The 20,916-nt window shown below is 57.8% G+C and overlaps 2 long non-coding RNA genes across 2 annotated transcripts; one reads left to right on the top strand and one right to left on the bottom strand.

Moving 5' to 3' along the window:
- Positions 1-484: 484 nt before the first annotated feature.
- Positions 485-19,996, bottom strand: LOC123592895. Its single transcript, XR_006709997.1, has 4 exons — positions 19,887-19,996; positions 16,495-16,740; positions 15,614-15,702; positions 485-527 (listed from the first exon to the last, which is right to left on the bottom strand). It is a non-coding gene; the product is annotated as an uncharacterized LOC123592895 (long non-coding RNA).
- Positions 3,378-5,272, top strand: LOC123592896. The gene is made up of 3 exons (XR_006709998.1): positions 3,378-3,499; positions 4,593-4,644; positions 5,017-5,272. It is a non-coding gene; the product is annotated as an uncharacterized LOC123592896 (long non-coding RNA).
- Positions 19,997-20,916: the final 920 nt, after the last annotated feature.

The following is a 20,916-nucleotide window of genomic DNA, read 5'->3' as shown; positions in this document are numbered from 1 at the left end:
GGCAGAGAGAGACGGAGACACAGAATCGGAAACAGGCTCCAGGCTCTGAGCCATCAGCCCAGAGCCCGACACGGGGCTCGAACTCCCGGACCGCGAGATCGTGACCTGGCTGAAGTCGGACGCTTAACCGACTGCGCCACCCAGGCGCCCCAATGTTTATTTATTTTTGAGAGAGAGAGAGAGAGAGACACAGAATCCGGAGCAGGCTCCAGGCTCCGAGCTGTCAGCCCAGAGCCCGACACGGGGCTCGAACCCACGGACCGTGAGATCGTGCCCTGAGCCGAAGCTGGACGCTTAACCGACTGAGCCACCCAGGCGCCCCTGAAGATGCTTTAAAAAATCATCACTGGGGCGCCTGGGTGGCGCAGTCGGTTAAGCGTCCGACTTCAGCCAGGTCACGATCTCGCGGTCCGTGAGTTCGAGCCCCGCGTCGGGCTCTGGGCTGACGCTCAGAGCCTGGAGCCTGTTTCCGATTCTGTGTCTCCCTCTCTCTCTGCCCCTCCCCCGTTCATGCTCTGTCTCTCTCTCTGTCCCAAAAATAAATAAAAAAACGTTGGAAAAAAAAAAAAAAAGAAAAAATCATCACTGGTAGCATCTTACTAAGAAAACATTATTAAAGGAACCCGGAGACCTGCCGTGTGTCGAGCAGTTATCATGGGCCAGGTAATGTGTGCTGATACTGGTCCCTCACCTGCAAAATGGGAATAAGCACAGTGCTCCCCTGCTGACCTCGTAGGAAGGGATCAAGGTTAAAGGTGACCGTGGACATGAAGCCACTTGTAAACTGGAAGACATTGTCCATGCGCTCATCTTTGAATGTGGGGCGTAGGAATTAGAAGTTAAATGCTGCAGCTCCTACCGGGGAAATGGGATCACGTTTAGGGCTCGGAAATAGTCAGTGGTTCCAGGGTTAGCTCCTTGCTAGAAAGCACCCCCGGCCGCTGTTCGTTTACTCATCCATCCCCCTGAATGTCGTCGATTGAGTATCCCGTGGGCACAGGAACGTGTTCAACCCGGTGGCTTTGGGCACAGGCTCTGGGTCAGTCTTCCTTGGCCTGAGTTCTTCAAGTGTTGGCCTCACCCCTTCCCCGCTGATGTGGATTTCCCTCTCGGACCTTCAGGGTCTCTGTTAGGATGCAGCCCAGCTAGTCTACGAAAACCCAGGGAACCCAAGCTAGAGGAGAGAGGCCGATTTCCTTTACGTGGCAGTCGAGGGGGTTCCGCTCTAGAAGCTGGTCCAGGGCCCACGCTCCTTCTGTCTTTCCCATCCTGTGGAGGAGTCTTCCCCCCCTTCCCCGCCCCCATTCCTTCCTGTGAGTGTGGGGGGCACCCTAAAGAGTGGAGGCCACTCCTTCCTTTTAAGGGCAATCTGGAAGGGACTTAGACACCTCTCTTGTGTCCCATTGGCCAGAACCGATCACATGGCCACACCTAGTTGCAAGGGAGACTGGGAAATGTAGTATTTAGCCTGGCGGCCATGGGCCTCATTAAAACCCTGGGAGGGGATGCTCTGTGAACTAAAGAGGAGGTGGCAGGGGGCGCCTGGGTGGCTCAGTAGGTTAAGCGTCCGACTTCAGCTCAGGTCACGGTCTCGTTGCTCGTGGGTTCGAGCCCCGCGTCGGGCTCTGGGCTGACAACTCAGAGCCCGGAGCCTGGTTCGGATTCTGTGTCTTCCTCTCTTTCTCTGCTCCTCCCCTGCTCGTTCTCTGACTCTCTCTGACTCTCTCTGTCTCTCTCTGTCTCAAAAAGAAAGAAATATTAAAAATAAAAAGAAATAAAGGGGAGATGGCAGAATGGACACTGGGCAACAGCCAGAAGTCTCTGCCAGGTAGGATTCAAGGAGATACTTTGGGGACACTCAGCACGGGGCCAGATATACGGCTCGTGCTCAGGTAAAATGTGCCATTATCACTGGTATTATAGGTGCGTCCTTTTCCCTTTCCCAAGGGATTCAGGGGCCCTGGGACTGCTCTGGCCGCTTTGTGGGGGCCTCCGACCCATGCTGTCCACCCTCTAGGTGATGAGGAGAAGCACCGAGAGACAGCAAGCCCCAGCCCACCCCCTCAGGGCCCCACAGCCCAGGTTGGGGAGGATCTCAGCCCTCTTCTCTCCATTCCAGGGAAAAACAGGAAAGCAGGCTTTTCTCTAGGGCTTGGAGACAAGGAGAAGCGACCAACATCGGGCCCCTTGCAGCCCTGCCTCACAGCCACCTCCGCGGAGCATGGCAGCCTCTGCCGCCCCGCGGCTCAAGGCCACGTTCACTCTGCAGGCTCTCAAACGCTGGTCAGGAGACCAGATAGACATCCTGGCAGCACCAGCTGATTTGAGCTCAGGAATGTTCCCTGAATATTCTCCTCTGAACCCAGAGCCCTCTCCAGCCCAAGGAGACTGGCAGGTGACCCAGGAAAGTGTGCACTGTGTCCCCTCGACTCCCGCTCACCCCCAGCCACTGAACAGGAGGGTCTGGGTTCAGGGTCAGGAGCTGAGACCCCCAGATTAGACGACCCTGACTCTGCCCCTTAGCAGCTATGGTAGCTGACCTCTCCGAGTCTAATGAGGATCATCACGGCCTCTATAGCTCCATCTTATGGTCAAGACTTCTAGAATAATCCATCCAAGGTGCTTGTGGAGGGAAGGGGCTCACGGGACGTTGCCTGCTCAGATCAGAATTGTGCCTGTTATCCTTGACTGTCTATCACCTGTCCATGCCTCCTGTCGTCCGCACGCTAAGCAGGGGGGCTTTTCCGAGCCCCCACCCCCACCCCGACTGGGCAGGTCCCCTGCGTATGCCAGCTTTGCACCCCAGCGTTGGCCTTCCCAGCACTTTGCACACTCATGGTGAATTAATTATGTGGGTGGAGCGCTGCCCTCCAGACGCAGAGTCTTGAGCCCTTGGGGACTGTGGCTATTTCATTCGCCGCGATAGCCCTAGTGCCTGGCACAGGGCTTGGCATGACGAAGATTCTAGGAAAGGCTTGTGGAATGAATGAATGGGTACTTGAATGGATGAATGGGTAATTGAATGAATGAATGGGTACTTGAATGAATGGGTAGTTGAATGAATGGATGGATGAGCGAGAAGGTGCTTTTGCCGTCAGCCTGAGAATGTATCTTTAAGAGCAGAGTTCATAGACTTGGGAAGCCTCTGATCTGAACGTCAGCTCTGTCCTTGACTTGCCAGGTGACCAGGAGCAAGACCTTGCTTCTTCTTGAGCCCCAGTTTCCTCATCTGTAAAACGAGGCTAACACGCCTTCAGAGAGAGTGGCGAGGAAGACAGCGGAGGGAAAATAACTCAGATATGGTGCACCTGACACATAGTGATTGCTCAGAAGCGCTGCCTGTAATAATAATAGCCGTCGTTATTGTTGATGTTCTTCGTGAAACACCAGGGAGTTTTCTCTGCACTTTATCTCCAGACCCCCTGGACTGACCCCCTCTCCTTGACCGCTGGAGAAGTCAGGACTGGCTGATAAAAGCTTCCATTCATTCATGAACATGGTGAATCAATAAGTTTTCTGAGTGTCCCCTGGGTGCTGGGCTCAGGGCTGGATGCTGGAGGCCCGGGACAGAAAGGAGGGCCCTGCACCGGAGGGGGTGGGTAGGGAGGGACCAGCAGGTCAGTCCTCTGCACAAAGGAAGTGGCTGAGGCTCCCTGCCTGAATCCTGTCCTCCCCCAGCTCCCATGGCCCATCCATCTGTGTCCTTTTCCTGTGGCTTTTTCGTCCCAGTCTGGGCAGGGGGCTCTGTGCCCCCAGCCCACCTGCAAGCCATTTCCTGCCCTCCTGTCATCTCCTTCCTTCGATCCTTTTTGTGGAGACACTTCTGGAAGCTTCTGGACCCTTGGCAACCTCCTTCCCCGGGCGGGGCCTGGCCTGCTGACCCCCACCGGGGCTGGGCCAAAGCGGGCTCCTCATGGGAGGCTGCCCTGGGAGACAGATGGGTCATGGTGTTACCCGTTCACTCGCAGGCTCCAGGCCCGTGCGGGGGCCCACAGAGTGAACGAGACAGTCGTGGTCCCTGTCCTCGGGGAGCTCGCAGCCCAAAGGGGCAGCAGCCCTTCCCACACCAAGGGAATCCCCCCCAGAGCTCCCACAGCAGGAGTGGTCCAAGGACCCAAGCAAGGAACACCGAGCTGGGAGTCGGGGGCTCTGGGGAGCATCTTTGCTTCTGAGCCTCGGTTCCGCATGCGGGCCGTGGCTCGGCTGGAGACACAGGACGGCGCGCTGTCCAAGCTCGAAGGCCACGAGAGGTCATGGAGTGCCCGGCCTCGCCAGAATGGACTTCCTGGGCACAGGAAGGGGTCCCTGGCCCCAGCAGGGAGGCAGGGTGGAGGCCGGAGGTGGAGGGAGCCCAGGTACGAAGACAGATGGAGGTGCATCTTTGGTCAGAGAGGGGACAGGGCCTTGGCCTCTGCCCTTCCCCTGGCTCAGGGCGGGAGCTGCCCTGATGCTCGTGGGGGCGGGGCTGCCATTTATTGAGCACATACCATCTGCTAGGCACGCTGGGCTGAGCTACTGACAGCAGGCGCAAATCTGTGGACTCCCCGCTCTGGTCCTATGAGGCAGGTGCACATTATTCTCCCATTTTACAGATGAGCAAATTGAGGCACAGAGAGCTGAAAGCTACCCAGGGCCCTGCGGTTGGTAAGTGGCAGGGCTGGGTTTTGAACTGGGTTTTACTTGACTTCAGCAACCCCCCGCCCCATGCTGTTCCGTCCTTTGGTGGATGACTAGGGGGCGGGGCTTCAGGCATCAGGATCCTGGGCTCACCTCTGCTGGGTCAGGAGGGGGACTGGCCCTTTCCATGTCCTGCCTCAGTAGTTTCAGCTGGGTGGCCGGAAAGTTCTCACCTTCGGGAGAGTAGAGGCCCACCTTCCTGGGGAGTCCTTCAGAGGGCAGCGGGTGTGGACTGAATGTAGCCTCCTGTCTGTAGTCCCCACCCACCAGGGGCCCCCGGCCACTTTTCGCTTATTCCCGCATTCATTCATTCGTTCATTCATTCATTCATTCACTCAGGCGTCAGAACACACAGGTACAACGAGAGAGGCCCGGCGTGTGTCCTTAGGGAACTTTCCGAAGAGTTGAGGTGACACGAAGGAGTCCAGGGGACGAAGGCAGAGGGGTGAACATGGCCTGGGTTGGCAGCGGCGGGGGGGGGCTCTGGAGGAGGTGACATCTGAGTTGAGACCTGAAGGATCAGTCAGAAGCCTGGAAGGCCAGAGGACAAGGGCTTCCGAGCGTCAGGAACAGCAAATGCAAAGGTCTGGAGGGCGGTAGGCAAACCAGTGCTAGGGGTAGAAAGCGGGGGAGGGGGGGGTCAGAGCGACCAGATGTGGCAGAGGAGTCACGTGTGGGCTGGTGCTGGGAGCCCAGGGTCCCATGCCCTTGTGGGTGCAGTGTGGAGCCGTTGGGGGCCAGTCCCGGCCCAGTCACATCCTTTAAAGTCTGTGGGCTTCCCTGCGGCTGCACTGAGTACAGGGGGCGGTGGGGCGGGGCAGGGATGAGGGGAGACAGGGAGGCCCTGAAGAGGCTGATGTGTGGGGAGAGGTGGTGAGGCTGGACTTGGGGGTGGCTGTGGGGAGAGAGAGGGGTAGACTTGCTTAGGATTGGGTGCGGGCATGGGGGTGGGGAGGTCAAAGAGGAACCTGAGTTTGGGGACCTTTACTTTCCAGCGCGGGGAGCCCCGGGACAGAGGGACAGCCTGAGGTTGGGGTGAGTGGCGCAACCTCGGGGCCACCGCCCTACTCAGAACCCCCCCCTCCGCTCCCCGCAAGCCGCCCAGCGACCCGCAGTCTCTCACCGCTGCCCGCACCCCGCCCCCCCCCCCCGCCCCCGCATCCTCATTGTCTTGTGATTGATGAAGGCCCCCATACGGTGTTTGTTCAGCTGTCCGGACCCCCCCCCACCCCCACCCCGGGGCTGGCTGCGCGTCTGTCCCTGTGCATCTGTCCATCTCAGAGAGGACGAAACCTAAGGAGCAAGAGTGGGGGCCCCGAGGCAGAGTGGAAACCCACCGGGGTTTGGAGCCGCGCCCTCCTCGCTCTGCTTTGCCGGGGATGACTCATCCCGGGAAGTGGACAGTCCAGACCAAGGCTTTGATCCTCTGCTGGCTACAGGCGGCGTAGCCCCCAGACCGTGGTGTTCATCCAGGACAGCTCCCCTTGGGGCCCAAGGAGGGCAGTTTTGGGGGTCAGGGCTGACCGTGAGCCACCGGCTGAGCTGTGGGGACCCAGGACTGGGAAAACAGCACCCTGCCCCCTTCTCCTCCATGGCCTGACTCAGAGATGGCCCCACCACCCACCGACCACCCCTACTTTGCTCTCCTCCCTCACCCCTTTTTGTCCAACAAGCCCTCCCTTTAAGTCTTTTCCGTCAGTCCACTCAGCCCTTCTGTCTGCCTCCCCAGACCAGCCCCCCATCATCTCTTGCCTGCACGTCTCCAGCACCTGCCTCCCTGCTCTTACCCTTGCCCCTGTGGTCCCTTCTGCTCAGGGCAGCCAGAATGATCTTTCTGGAAGTGCTTCTGAATGTGTCCCCCCTTGGCCTAAAACCGGCTGTGGCTTCCCATTACCCTCGCTACGACCTTGCAACTAACACAAACCAGGGATGGCACGACCCGCGGCGACCTCTGTCCCTCCCTCCCTCCGTGCTACTTCCTGTAGATCTCTGCTTGTGAAACTGAGGATTTTTCAGTTGTTCTAATTAGTCCTGTTTTACTCTCACCCCCTGGACCTTTGCCCCTGCCACCGTGCCCTTCGCCGGGAGCAACGCCACAGCCTCTGCCTGGCTGACTCGGATTCAAGTGTTGGGTCTCAGGTGGGACCTCTTTTCCTTTTCTGCCCTCTCCCCCTAACAGCAGACTGGGTCAGGGGCCTCCTCCAGGCTCCCACGGACCTCGGACTTCCCCGATCACAGCCCTGACCACCCTGGACAGGGCGTCTCCTTCAGTGCCTGTCCATGCCCAGCATACAGTAGGTGTCCGGGAGAAGGTTCAAGGTCGGGGAGGGAGGACTACCGGGTTGCAGGGCTGAAACGGGCCCTGCTCAGGCCTCCTGGCTATGTAGGGCGGGGGAGGGGGGGGCAATTATCACGGCAAATGTCATCCGCTGCTTGCTGGGCTCCAGCATAGTCCCATGGAAGATTCTGCCCCACTGCCGCAGAAGAGGCAGCTGGAGGTCACCGAGAGGGCTCTGCCCACAGAATAAGAACACTGGTGATGATCCGTGCCCTGGCTCAGGGCCACACCTGCTTGACCTCCTGTACCTTTATCGTCCCCAGTTGACAGATGAGGAAACTGATACTCTGCAGGGCACAGTGACTTGCCCAAGGTCCTTCGGCCATGCCAGAGCTGGGACGGGAACCCGGGATTGCGGCTGCACATGTCACCGATTACCACCGGGCCGGTGGCGGGCGCTTCTCCCAGACTCAGCAGGCCTGGGTTCTTCGTCCGTGCAATGGACCTCCCGAGAGCCCGGACTCCTTCTCAGGGGGGTTGTGAAACCAGCATGCTGCAGGTTAGGGCAGGGACAGGTGCGGGTTCCAGAAGAGGAGGGTCAAAGAGGGGCAGTGATGTGGCCGTGGTCACAGAGCATGGCGAGGGGGTGGGGGTGGGGATTCGTATCAGCCTTTGAACCCAAGGCAAGTGGCATCCGGTGAGATTTTCTCCATTAAGCTCGGCTGTGAGCCTTGGTGGCAGCAAGGGCACCAGGCACTGGTCTGCAGCCTGGCCTGGCCCCGTGGGAAGAGCACTGGGCAGGGAGTCCAAGTCAGGCTCTGGCATGGCCTCTCTGTGCCCCTGGCCCATCGTGCCCCTCTCTGCCCTGGATGGGCCACCCATGGTTTGCTTGGGATGGAGGCAATCAACGTGATATTACTGAATCCCCATAACCATCCCACGAGGCTGCCTGTCTTATTATTTCACTGTTCTCCACGAGGCCGGGAGACGTGAGGTGACCCACCCAAGGTCACTCAGCTGGGGAGTGGCAGGGCAGGAATCTGGTTTTTCAATTTACGGACATACAGTTGGTGCACGCATGTGCATCGCAGAATGTGACGGGTGTTGGCATCTGTACGCACCCACAAGACGGTGAGCATAGCCACCATCCTCCAAAAGTTTTCTTGCGTCCCTTCGTGGGACCTCCTGGCCCCCGATGTCCCAAGGCCACCACCGAGCTGCTTTCCGTCGACAGGTTAGTTTGCGTTTTCTAGACTGTTCTATAAATGGAACCATCCAGTATGCATTCTTTGTTGCCTGGCTGCTCTCCCCCGGCGTCGTGACCTTGAGATTCCTCCACGTTGTTGGGTGTATCGAGAGTTCATTTCTTCTTACTGCTCAGAGGTGTTCTATGTGTGGATGTACCACAAACTTTCGAGCCGGGTGCCTGTTGATGGGTTGTTTCCAATTTTGCCTGTCACAAATAAAGCTCCTCTGAAGACTCATGCATAAATCTTTGCATGAACCCAAGTTTCCACTGCGCTGGGATAAATGCCTAGAGGGAGCGGCCAGGTCCCAAGGTAAGTGTACGTTTCAATCTCTAAAAAGCCGCCAAATGTTCTCCAAAGTGGTTGAGCCACTTTACATTCCCGAGAACCGGTCCCATAGCGGGATGGGGACTGGAACAGAGGCCTGCCCAGCTCCAGAGCCCCTGTCCCGTCACTGCTGAGCTGGCCCTCGCTCGGAGCTGGCCTTGTTCCCTGGGCTGCCTGGCTGGAGAAGGAGCCAACAGACAGCAGGGGCTGAGATGCTCTCCACCCACAGGCGCCTTCCCTGCCCTGCCCACTGGCATCAGCCACCCCCTCCCCTGTAGGTCTGGCTTCCTCTCTGAGCAGAGCGGATGCCTTCTGGAGGGGCCCAGAAGCTCCTGGAGGGCAGGGCAGACCCCCCCAGTGGGTGCCAGGGGAATGCCAGTGTGTCTGGGGGAGCAGGGCTGGACCCTCTGTGGACCCTGTCTCTGGCTTGTTGAGGAAGCCCGGGTCTCCCAAGCCAGTGACAAAGGCTTCTGGAGGGGGGGGGGTGTTGGGGGGTGCTGAGGATTTTATTGGGCTCCTTACCCAGCCTGTGGGTGAGAGGTGTGTGTGTGTGTGTGTGTGTGTGTGTGTTGGTAAAGGGCTGTCCCTTTGAGCTCTGAGAGAGGAGAAAGAAAGAAGCCATCAGAACCTTGGCAGAGGGGGAGACACAGAGGGACGGAGCCCCAGACCAGAGAGAGAGAGAGAGAGAGAGAGAGAGAGGCAGCCAAACCCAAGAGGGGCGCACTCCCCCTCCAGACCCCGTGGAGGTGGGAAGAAGGCGGGGAGGGGTGCGCGAGGGGAGCACGCGCGAACCCTTCGTTAAAAATGAAACCCCCGAGCCCGGCCCGCAGCGGCCGAGGAGCCGGGCTGCCGGCAGCCTCCCTCTCGCAGGAGCACAGAGGCCCGCGCCGGCTCCAGCCGCCCGCGGCCGACCTCACGCGTCCTCAAAGCCAGCCTGTCCCACTTCCCCCGCCGGTTGCTACAGCAACTGAGCTCTGAGTAATCAGCTGCACGGTGACCTTTCTTCCCCCGGAGAGAGGGAGGGAGGGAGGGAGCGCTCGGGAGGGAGGGCGGAGGGAGGAGGGAGGGACGAGGGAGAGGAGGAGGGAGGGGAGGGAGAGAGGAGAACAGAGGGAGAAAGATGAAGAGGAGGAGGGGGAGAGGATGGAGGAGAGAGAGGAGAGAGAGAGAGAGGGGGAAAGGTGGAGGAGGAGGGAGGAGGGGGAGGAGGGGAAGGAGGGGGAGGAGGGAGGCTGAGCGGCGGTCAAAGCAGTAAAAACACTCCAGCTGGGGTCTGGGGGCTTTCGGGATGGAGCTGGCAGGCAGGAGCGGGAGAGAGGAGGGGCAGCCGGGCCGGGGTGATGGGGGAGGGGGAAGCCCGGGGACTGGGGGGGGGGACGTGGAGGGTGCTGACCTGGATGCCCCCCCACCTGCCCCCCCACTGGCCTTCCAGCCGCGGTGTGGTCTCTCCCAAGTCTGGGGGGATTGTGAGAGAATGGTGAGTCCCTGCTTGTTCTCTGGTGCAAAAGATACCCTCTCTCAGCAGTCTGGACTCCCCCATTCCCCAGATGGGAAAACTGAGGGCAGCAAGCTGGTTTACAGTTTCAGGACTGGGCACTTGACCCCTGTGACACCCCTTTCCCCCTAAGTGCTTCCGACCAGGGGGCAAACTGCAGCCGGGGTGGGGGTGGGTGGGAGAGGGGGAGTCCTCCACCACTCCCAGGGCCCCCACTGCCCAGCTCTCTGGCCTCAGTTTCCCCGGTTGTAAGGCAGGGGCCCCGAGAGGGTTGGTGCTTACTGCCCAGGGAGACCGCACTTGCTGAGGAGGGTCTCTGGAGCCTATTGATTTGAAATTCTCTCAACCCAGCAGAAGCAAGGCAGGGAAGATGTGAGATCCAGGGAGGGTGTGAGCGGAAGGAGCCAGGGAAGGAGTGGGTGCAGGCGGGAGCCCCCAGGGGTCGGGACGCCACCGTGGGAGGGCGTGGAACCCTCCTGGTACCTGCTCTCCTGCCCGCCTCGCGGGATCCTCCCCAGATCGGCAGCCCTGGGCCAGCACCGGGTCCATCACCCGCCTGGCCCTGGGGACCCGCCAGCCGCCTGTTTATGAAGCAAGCCAGTCCTGGAGTCACAGCCGCGCCCATGGAATGGGGGAGGGGTGACAGATGGTGGAGGTGCCATTTTAACCAGAGTCTGCAGCAGTTGGGGAAGGGGAGGGGGGAACCCGGGGTTGGGGGAGGCTGGGACCCTGCATTGTTGCTCCCTCAGGGCCCCTCTGCTTCTCCTCTCCACCTGGGCACCTCCCCCAAGCTCAGGTCTGAGAGGCCACCTGACCCAACAGCCCGGTCACGTGGGCCGCCCAAACTCCCATGGACTCTATGGGTGCCCCTTGGGTCTGCGAGGTGTTGGGGGGATCCCCTGGGAGGTCGGGGCGACAGTGATAATCTCTTAAGGCTCGGCCGCTCATGAGGAGAGCCCTGTGACCCCCCAGCACGTAACAAGGACAGGACCGCAGACCAGGAAACACCAGGGGCTGGCAAGGGGTAGGGGGCAGGAGGGATCTGGGGCCGACTGAAGGCCCCAGAGGCCAACCTTTAGCTCCAGGCTTCGGCTGGAGCACTCAGGGCGGATCGGGAGCGAAGCGTGGGAGGGGTCTGTGTTTTTATCCCAGCCCAGCACTCAGACCCTCTCTGGACCTCAGCATTTGCATCTCCAGCAGTGAGGGGTGCTGGCCTCACCCACCTGGCTAGCAGGCAAAGCGCTGGTGACAGGGAAGCAATGGCAACGCCTACCGGTAACCGGGAAGCCTGTCTTCTACAGGTGAGGACAGCAAGGCCCAGAGAGGCCAGGGTGCTTGCCCGGGGTCACCGAGCTGCTGACGGGAAGCCCTGTGCCCTGGGTTGTCCAGGACGAGGTACATGTGAAACAGAGGTGGGTCACAGCCTGCTGCTCTGGCTGGGGGCCTGCCGCTCCCCTAGGACTCTTGGGTCCCTCGAACTTCCCTGTTCCAGAAACCTCCACGCACGCAGACCTTTGTTGAATAAAGGACACTCATTCTACGAGCCCTGTGGTTGGTCTTTTGGCTCCAGGGTAGAGATAATAACAAGAGTGGCTAGGTCTCCCTGATCACAGCCTGCCCCCCCCCCCCCCCCGCGCTGGGCTGAGCACCCACGTGTATCTTGCCACGGATTCTCCTAGGTGCCCCAGGAGATGGGTGCTCCTATCAGCCTTGTTTTCAGATGGGAAAAGTGAGGCTCGGGGGCGTGCAGTGACTTGCCTCGGGCCCCACAGCACTGAGTGCCAGAGCTGGGATCAGAATCGACGTCTTGACCTCAGAAATGGCCTCTTAACTTCCAGCCCATATCAGTCAGGCTTGACCAGACTCAGGGGACTGAGGATGTTTGCAGTGTTGGACTTCGCTGTGAACAGAATCCCCTGAGCCCCTATTAGAAAAGGTTGCTAGAGGCTGCACGGGAGGTCCCCGTGGGCACAGGAAGGAGGAAACTCATGACAGGATAGGACGTGGGCAGGGTGAGATTGGGCGGTAGGGTTGGGGAGGCCAAGGTGCCAGGAGTACTCACAGCCCAGGAATCCTTTCTGATCTTTGCGTATGGTGGGGGGAGGGGGGGGGCAGAGACCATTTCCCTTTCAGACAGATGAGGAAGTTGACCGTCAAGAAAGGCCAGAAGACTTACTACAAGTCCCACTGGGCATTAGGGGTGGGATCAGGGCAATGGCAAGATTCTCTGACCCCCAACTGGGGTGCTTTTTGTTGAATGGCATTGCTGCCCACCCAATCACCCATCATCTACCCTCTCATCCATATCCCTGCCCATCCACCCATCCATCCATCCATCCACCCACTGTCCACTTACCCACCCATCCATTCATGAACCCATTCACCTATTCATCTTCCCATCTTAATTCATCTACCAGCCAGCCAGCCACTTATTCATCCGTCCATCCGTCCGTCCATCCATCCATCCACTCATTCAGTTATTTAGCCATCACCCATCCAACCACCATTCACTCACCCAAGGTATGCATCCATCCATCCACCATCCAATCACCTATTCATTTTATTTGTGGTCTATAACCATTCTGAGTCTTGTTATCTACACTCTTTTTTTTTAAATTTTTTCTTTTTAACGTTTATTCATTTTTGAGACAGAGAGAGACAGAGCATGAACGGGGGAGGGGCAGAGAGAGAGGGAGACACAGAATCGGAAGCAGGCTCCAGGCTCTGGGCCATCAGCCCAGAGCCCGACGCGGGGCTCGAACTCACGGACCGTGAGATCGTGACCTGAGCCGAAGTCGGACGCTCAACCGACTGAGCCACCCAGGCGCCCCGTATCTACACTCTTTAGTTAGGAAACACGTATGTCCGTGTGCATTGGGTGCTGATCCTTCCTCTCTGTGGAGGTGCACCAGCTCCCCACCCCCCCCACCCCCGCCCCAGTTCAGCCCATGGATTCCAGAGGTTCCCATGATATGGGCCACGCCCCACCAGTCCAGGGATCGAGGACCGAAAGGACTGTGGGGACCAGGGACTGCTCCTGCCTCCCACATAACATGCTGTGTGACCGTTGAGCAATTGAGAACTGAGAATAATTGTCCCTGTCCTCTGAGGATTGGAGGAAACCCATGGAAACCTTAGGAAGGCAACAGCCCTTTACCAACCCGAGGGACAGTTCTTTTGAAGGGGTTAGCAGGGCTCAGCCTTTGGGGGCATCCACTCTCTTATTAGTGAAACCAGCCAGAAAGGTGTCTTGATTCTGCTCAGATCAGCTAGCTAGTCATTCATTCATTCATTCATTCATTCATTCATTCATTCTGTACTGTGTCCTAGGCCCTGTGTAAGACTCCAGGGATCTAGAAATCAATACAAATAGTTTCTGCCCTCAAGAAATTGGCCGACACTTGGCTTGGAACAGAAATCAGTCACTTCGCATGGGTTCTGGTTGAGGCTTGAACTTAGTCCAGGGGTGGGGGGGATTAAGCCCCTGCCTGGGCTGGACAGGTGAGGAGGGGGCCCCAGAGGGGGAAGATACTCGGGATCTTGAAGGACAGGGCGGAGGGTGTAGGGAAGGACATCGGGGGCAGAAAGGAGGGCGCGTGCCAAAGACCGCGGGGTGGGGAGGGACTTCCTTGAGAACCTACCAAGTTTCAGGGACTGTATCCCGTGTTCCTCCCTCATTATCTCAGTGGATCCTTCCAACAACTCTACGAGGCTGGCATTCTATCCTTTGGCACATTTCACTAATGAGAGAGCTGAGGCTCAGAGAGGACCCGCAACTTTCCCCAAAACACCCAGCACCCACATGCTAGATGTGATACACCAGCCTAGACCTGTTGGTCTGACTTTTCTCATCTTCCGTCACCTCGAACATCTCCCCCTCAAGGGGAGGGGAGGGGAGAAAGCACCCTGTTATCATCCGCATCTTTTCAGAGAGCTTTGGCGGCTCAGGCATGCATTGGACCAGCAAATATTTATCCACGCCTCGGGGTCAGGCCATGCTGTGCTGGGGGGTTGAGCAGTGACAGGACGGGCCCCTCCCTGCCCTCTGCGGGCTCCCAGCTGACCCCTTAGCTCAGACGACTGACCTCAACTCCTGGCAAAGCCCTGATTCACCCGGGCTTAAAAATAAACCTAGGTGCTGTCCAGGCCCAAAGAGCAAGCGACCACAGGCTCCCAAAGCAGAGGCTGGGGAGGCAGCAGGCAGAACTATCAGCTTGGAACGGGGCTCCTCTCATCAGCATGGGGCCCCAGCCTCCCTGCTTAAAGATCGCCTCGAGCGCTCTCTTAAAGATGCTAACACTGCAGCTGACATTTGGGAGATCCTGGCAGGCGATCAAACCCAGATCAAACCCAACCCGAGCTGCCGGGCGGGCGTTGGTGGTGGTGGTGGGGGGGGGGGGGGGGTGGTCACCAGGCAGCAGGGACCCGGGCTGGTTGGGGGCCCAGGGCCACAGGGCTTGGGCCCAAGACTGTGCGTTCCGTCCAGCCCTGTGCGGCCAGGCTGGGCATCCGCCTGTCTCTCTGCCAGAAGGACTCGGGGACGCAGAAGGCAAGGATGTGGCGGGACAATGCATAAAGAGAGACCCGAGTCTCTTAGCTCAGCCCCAAATTTCAAGTCACTGTCAATGATCAGGACCATCGACCCAAAACATTCATAGGGTGGTGAGTTATGGGAAAGAGAGAAGCTGGAAGGAAGCAGGTGCCGATTACTTTTCTGGCTGAAGCGCCCAGAACTGAGTCCCCACCCCTCGCCTCGGTGCAGGGAGGAGCGTGAGGGGTCCGAGGGAGGAGTTAGGGGAGAAAGATCCCCACGCCACCTCCTCCCTGGACACCACTGACCCTCCACAAACTTCGACAAGCCTGAGCCAACCTCGTCTCTTTGCTCGTCCTTTATATTCAGGCGCCTTCTGCCCACCCACCTACCGCCCTCCATCCACCCCTACGCACCCACTCATCGACCCAATCTACCTGCTTTCCACCCAACCGATTCGCCCGCTGCTCTTCTGCTGTCTAATTAACCAATTACCCTTTTCATCCATCCATCCACGGACTCATCTACTCAGCCATCCATCCCCGTCCGTTCATCCATGTCCCCAGCTGACCACCGTCCAAACGTCCATCCCCTCCCCACGCGGCCATCCAGACCGTCTCTTCAGCACAGGAGAGACATATCCAGCCCGGTGTTAGGGGGTCAGGAAAGGCTTCCAGGAGGGAGACCTTCTAAGCTGAGACATATCTCAGGGCAGGAGGAATCCAGGTAAAATGTGAAAGGGAGAGTCTTCTTCCCCCCCCCCCGCCGAGAGGTGTTCTTATGGGAGCATCAGGTCGTATTCTGGTTGTAGCTTAAGAGGGAGCAGCTGATCAGAGAGCCAGGAGAGGCCGAGGGCCAGCAGGGCGTGAAGCCCGGACGACTTGCCACACAGGATTGTGGGAAGAGAGGTGAAAGGTACAGAAGGCCAAGCCTTGGTCCTATGGCCGTTTAGCACTGACCCGTCCACAGGGGCCCCCTCCAGGTCGTGCAGCCCTCCCACCCACCTGGCCGTCCTCCCCATTCCCAGTGTGCTCCCAGGGAGACCCCTACAGACCTACCCTCACAGGCTCTTCCTCCATATGTGGGAATTCCAGCTTCTCCGGGTCAGGGTCCTATCTTTCTTGTGGTCCTGTTCCATGGCACCGAGCTAAAGTTCAAACAAACAAAACAAAATTCAAGAGATGAAAACTATGACTGTTCTTCCCAGATTCTCCCCGTCTTGCTCTTGGAGACCCCTTCCCTATATACCCGGAGACCCCTTCCCCATACCCGGAGACCCCTTCCCCATACCCGGAGACCCCTTCCCCATACCTGGAGACCCCTTCCCTATATACCCGGAGACCCCTTCCCTATACCCAGAGACCCCTTCCCTATATACCCGGAGACCCCTTCTCTATATACCCGGAGACCCCTTCCCTATACCCGGAGACCCCTTCCCTATACCCGGAGACCCCTTCCCCATACCCAGAGACCCCTTCCCCATACCTGGAGACCCCTTCCCTATATACCTGGAAACCCCTTCTCCATACCCAGAGACCCCTTCCCCATACCCGGAGACCCCTTCCCTATACCTGGAGACCCCTTCCCTATATACCCGGAGACCCCTTCCCTATATACCCGGAGACCCCTTCTCTATATACCCGGAGACCCCTTCCCTATACCCGGAGACCCCTTCTCCATACCCAGAGACCCCTTCCCCATACCCAGAGACCCCTTCCCTATACCTGGAGACCCCTTCTCTATATACCCGGAGACCCCTTCCCTATACCCGGAGACCCCTTCTCCATACCCAGAGACCCTGTCCTGAAGCCTCGGTATCATCCCCATCCCCTCCCCCTTTCCCAGGTGCCCCCGCCGCGTCCAGTCGGTCGCCCAGATCTGTCCATTCCATCCGACAACCTTGCATCTGTCACTTCTCTCCACCTGCTAGCCCACCAACCTGGGTTAGAGTAGCAGCCTCCTTGCTGTCCTGACGGCCTCCAGGCTTTCTCTCCATCCAGGACATGTACATGGGGCAATCAGAGAGCTACTCTAAAATTTCAACTTGACCTCTCTAGTCTCCTACTTAAACCTTTCATGGTTTCCCATTGCCTTCGGGATAAAAGTCCCTAAATTCCTGCAGGATCCTCGGTATCAGCACAGAGCCCGTTTCGGGGCTCGAACCCACGCACCGTGAGACCTTGACCTGAGCAAAAAAATAAAGAGTCAGACGCTTAACCGACTGAGCCGCCCAGGTGCCCCACAATTCTGTATTCTCCCCACCACATCCAATACCTGGTTGGCCCTCGGGCACAAGAAAATATTGCTAAATCTCCAAGAGTATTAGAGTTTACCTCCAGATTCTTTCTCCCCAGATCTGACCATTTCCATTTGCACTTCGTGCCTGAAACCAAAGCCAACTGCTTGGCCTCTTCTCTGCCCCCCGCCCCCTGGGAACTGAACAGACTAGGTATTCAGACTGCTGCAGAGAGACATAACCCACTCAGGTAGTGACCGACTTTGCCACCCACGTGAGGGCCAACTGTGGCCGCTATGGACCCAACACCGGATGGAGGGATTCGGTCAAGGCGGCCTGGCCCGGGCCACGGCGAGGCACCTGCAGAGGCAAGAGGTGAAGAAATAGGCAAAGAAAAGAGCCCTTCCTAGAAAGGGTCTTTCTCCTAGTCCGTGACTGAGATTGAGCTCAAACATGTATTAAGCTCCTTCTGTTTGCCAGGATCCTTACTCTCCGCGAGTCGACCATTTTTTCTCCAACTGAACTGGAAGCAAACTTCGAGCCAGGACTGTCTATTTCCTCCCAAATACCCTTCCTCTTGCTACAAAAGTAAGACACGCTTATTACAGACATTAGAGAAAATGCAGATGGGCTCAGTGAAGAAAATAAAACCGCTTTTAGTCCCATCACCTGAAGATGACCACTTAAAAAAACTTTTTTTTAAGATTTTATTTTTTATTTATTTTTTTATTAAAAAATTTTTTTTCAAACATTTATTTTTGTGAGAGAGAGAGAGAGAGGGATAAGAGTGCGAACGGGGAAGAGGGAGACACAGAACCCAAAGCTGGCTCCAGGCTGTGAGCCATCAGCACAGAGCCCGATGCGGGGCTCGAACTCACGAACCATGAGATCATGGCCTGAGCCGAAGTCAGATGCCCAACCCACTGAGCCACCCAGGCGCCCCTAAGGATTTTACTTTTTTAAGTCATCTCTACACCCAACATGGGGCTTGAACTCATGACCCCAAGGTCAAGAGTTGCAAGCTCTTCCACCTGAGCCGGCCAGCCACCCCTGAAGACGACCACCTTTGACATTTGGAGGAGTCGGATCCCCTCCTGGGTCTCCACACCCAAGGTATTTGCTTAGACTCTCACATGCAATTGACATGTAAGAACATTTGTGTCCGATCACTTACCTGTTTATTCACTCTTCATTAATTCCAAAAGTATCCATCCAACTCTCAGTGGTTGTCAATTTCGTGGTGTTTTACATTCTTAGAAGGCGGAAGGAGAGGTACAAAAACCTAAGATACTCAGGTACTGACCATGAATTGTACTCAGTGGCCAAACCTTCCTCAGCCCCTTCTCCCGGTAAGCGGTCAAGGACTCGAACCCAGCTCCTGGCCGGGTCCCTCACCAGCTGTGTGGCCTTTGGCAAGCCACCGACCCCGTGCTACCCAAAGTGTGGTCCACACTTGGCCGGGTCCACTTTGGCTGCTGTCGACGTGCGCATCCCGTTGTGATTGGATACGTTACAATAGTACTGTTCCCGGCAGATTGGAAAATTTTCTCTAAACCTTCCTCCACCACAGAGAGTTTGAGAAGCACAGAGGTAACCCACTCTGTGCCTCAGTTTCCTCAGCAGTAGGATGGGAACGATGGTGGCCCGTGACCTCAGCCAGTCCCTGGGAAGGGTAAGCGAGCCACTGATGGAAGGCTCTCAGGACCGTAGCTGGGCACTGGCGCCTCTCCTTAATGTCAACGTCACTAGTATTTTTGTATATTTTCGGTATTCTGCCTTAAAAACATCCAAGTTTCTGAGGGCGGCGGAAGGAGGCTTGGAAAGAGGAGTGGACCTCGATTAATGCATCCTACCCTATCCCCTAATTTCCCGAAGGAACCACTGGGCACTGTATTCATCTATTTCCCAAATATCTAGAGACCACTTACAGGGTGACACGGGAGAGCCCAGTACGCACACAGCACCCTGGCGAGACGGCGCTGGGTTCCAACCCCTGCTCTGCTCCTTACTAGCCGAGCGGCCTCGGGCAAGTCACTTAACCACTCTGAGCCACAGCGTTCCAGTGTGAGGGCCCGGAGGGGTCAGCCCAGGCTGGGCCCGGGCAGACGATCCCCACACGCCTGTAGACAGCATGGGGACGAAGGCTGCTCCCCATGTCTGTGCTCAAAATGTGACCGTTGTGGTGACCTCCTGGGCGCCTTGCCCTCCGCGAGTCTTTGCAGACTGAAAGAATCGTTGATGTGTTGAGATGCCAAACTTGCCCGGTATCTCTTCTAGAAAATGGATGCATTTGAGGACGGGGAACATTTGAACATGGAGGGATGTGGAAATACAAAAGGTCTCAGGATGAGTAGAAGCGTTGCCAGTTAGACCTGTGTTGTCTGCAGCAGGGAAGCTCCCCTCACGCCCTCTCCAGAGCATGCTGCTCTCTGCGGAGGGGGGCCTAGGCCAGGCTAAGTCACGTGACGCCTCTGGAAAGCTTCTCGAAACAGCCCGGTGTCACTCCTCCGGATTCAGGAGCGGAAGCAAGTCGTGGGGCTGAGCCCGGCGTGGGGGTGGGGGGGGGGGGGAGTGCACCCCTCGTGAGGTCTGCACGGCGCATGGCAACGGGGCAGGGGTGGGTGACCCTCTCCTGGGGAAGACAGCCTTGACCCATCCACCGTCTTGGCCGCAAATACTCCTCCCTCTTGCCCAGAGCTGAACGCAACCCTAGTGAGTGAGCCGGGCCCATGCCTCTCTCGACCAAGAGATCTGTAAGTTGGGGGAAAGCTTGCTGGTCTCACACGCAGTTATCAACCGAATCGTGTCTCCCCGAAATTCGCACGGAAGTCCTAGCCCCCAGCTAGGATGTAACCGGGGCTAAGATCGTACGTGAGGTAATGAACTTAAAACGAGGCCATGGCGGTGAGTCCCGATCCAAGAGGACCGGCGTCCTTGTGAGAAGGAAAGTACACGGAAAGACACTAGACGCCCGTGTGTGCACACGGGGAAGAGACCATGTGAAGACACAGCAAGAAGGTAGCTGCCTACCCCCCAAGGAGAGAGAGAGAGAGACAGAGAGAGAGAGAGAGAGAGAGGTCTGAGAAGACACCAACCTGCCGACGCCTTGATCTTGGACTTGCAGACTCCAGGACTGCGAGAAAGTGAATTTCTGATGAGCCACTCAGTCTGGTATTTTGTTACGGCGGCCCTCGCACACGCACCCACACGCCCGACACTCAGTGGGGGGACAGGAACGGCACACCCACGGACACTCCCTTCTGGAAGGGCTAGGAATGGGAGGCACCACGCACAGCAATCCTGGGGCCTGCAGGGTGGACGCTGCGAGGGCCACCTCCCCCGGGTGAAGGAAATGCTTTCTCGTGGGCCCCACTGCGCTCCCTGGGCCCTCCGTCTGTCCCCTGTTCTCGGTGGCCCTCGGGTGGCCCTCTGGGTAGACTTCCATCACGTCCTTGGCCACGTTGAATGCAGACCCAAGGGCCCTCACTGGGGGCTAAGCCGACTTCTCCACCTGCTTTCTTTCCCGCTGGGGCCCGGATCTGGTTTTAAGTCGTGAAAGCTCACGGCCTCTTTTCGTCCAGGCTGGTAGCGCTTCTGACGATGCCCCCCTCCTTGGAACTTGGCTCGCTTTTTTTCCACTCGGTTCCTTATTTTATTTTATTTTATTTTCATCATTTTTTTAACGCTTACTTATTTTTTAGGGAGAGAGAAAGATACACAGGGTGTGAGTCGGGGAGGGGCAGAGAGAGAGAGGGAGGCACAGACTCTGAAGCAGGTTCCAGGCTCCGAGCCGTCAGCACAGAGCCCGGCGCGGGGCTCGAACTCACGGACCAAGAGATCACGACCTGAGCCGAAGTCGGTCGCTTCACTGCTTTGCAAACAGGCGAATTCCCTTCGGAGCGCGGCTCTTCGCCGCCGCGTCTTGGAAACCGGCAGGGCACGAGTTTGGTGGGGACGGCCACAACAAACAAAGTCCGACAGAAACGTGTCGTTCACAGTCCTGTGGGCCAGGAGTCTGAGCTGAAGGCGGCAGCAGCTTGGCTCCCTCTGAAGGCCGCGAAGGAAGGGTCTGTTCCAGGCCTCTCTCCGGCTGCTAGACGGCCACATGCTCCCCGTGTCCTCACA

Source organism: Leopardus geoffroyi, chromosome D4 (assembly GCF_018350155.1).
Source record: "Leopardus geoffroyi isolate Oge1 chromosome D4, O.geoffroyi_Oge1_pat1.0, whole genome shotgun sequence".
NCBI classification, from domain to species: Eukaryota; Metazoa; Chordata; class Mammalia; order Carnivora; family Felidae; genus Leopardus; species Leopardus geoffroyi.
This window is presented reverse-complemented; position numbering and strand designations above follow the sequence as displayed.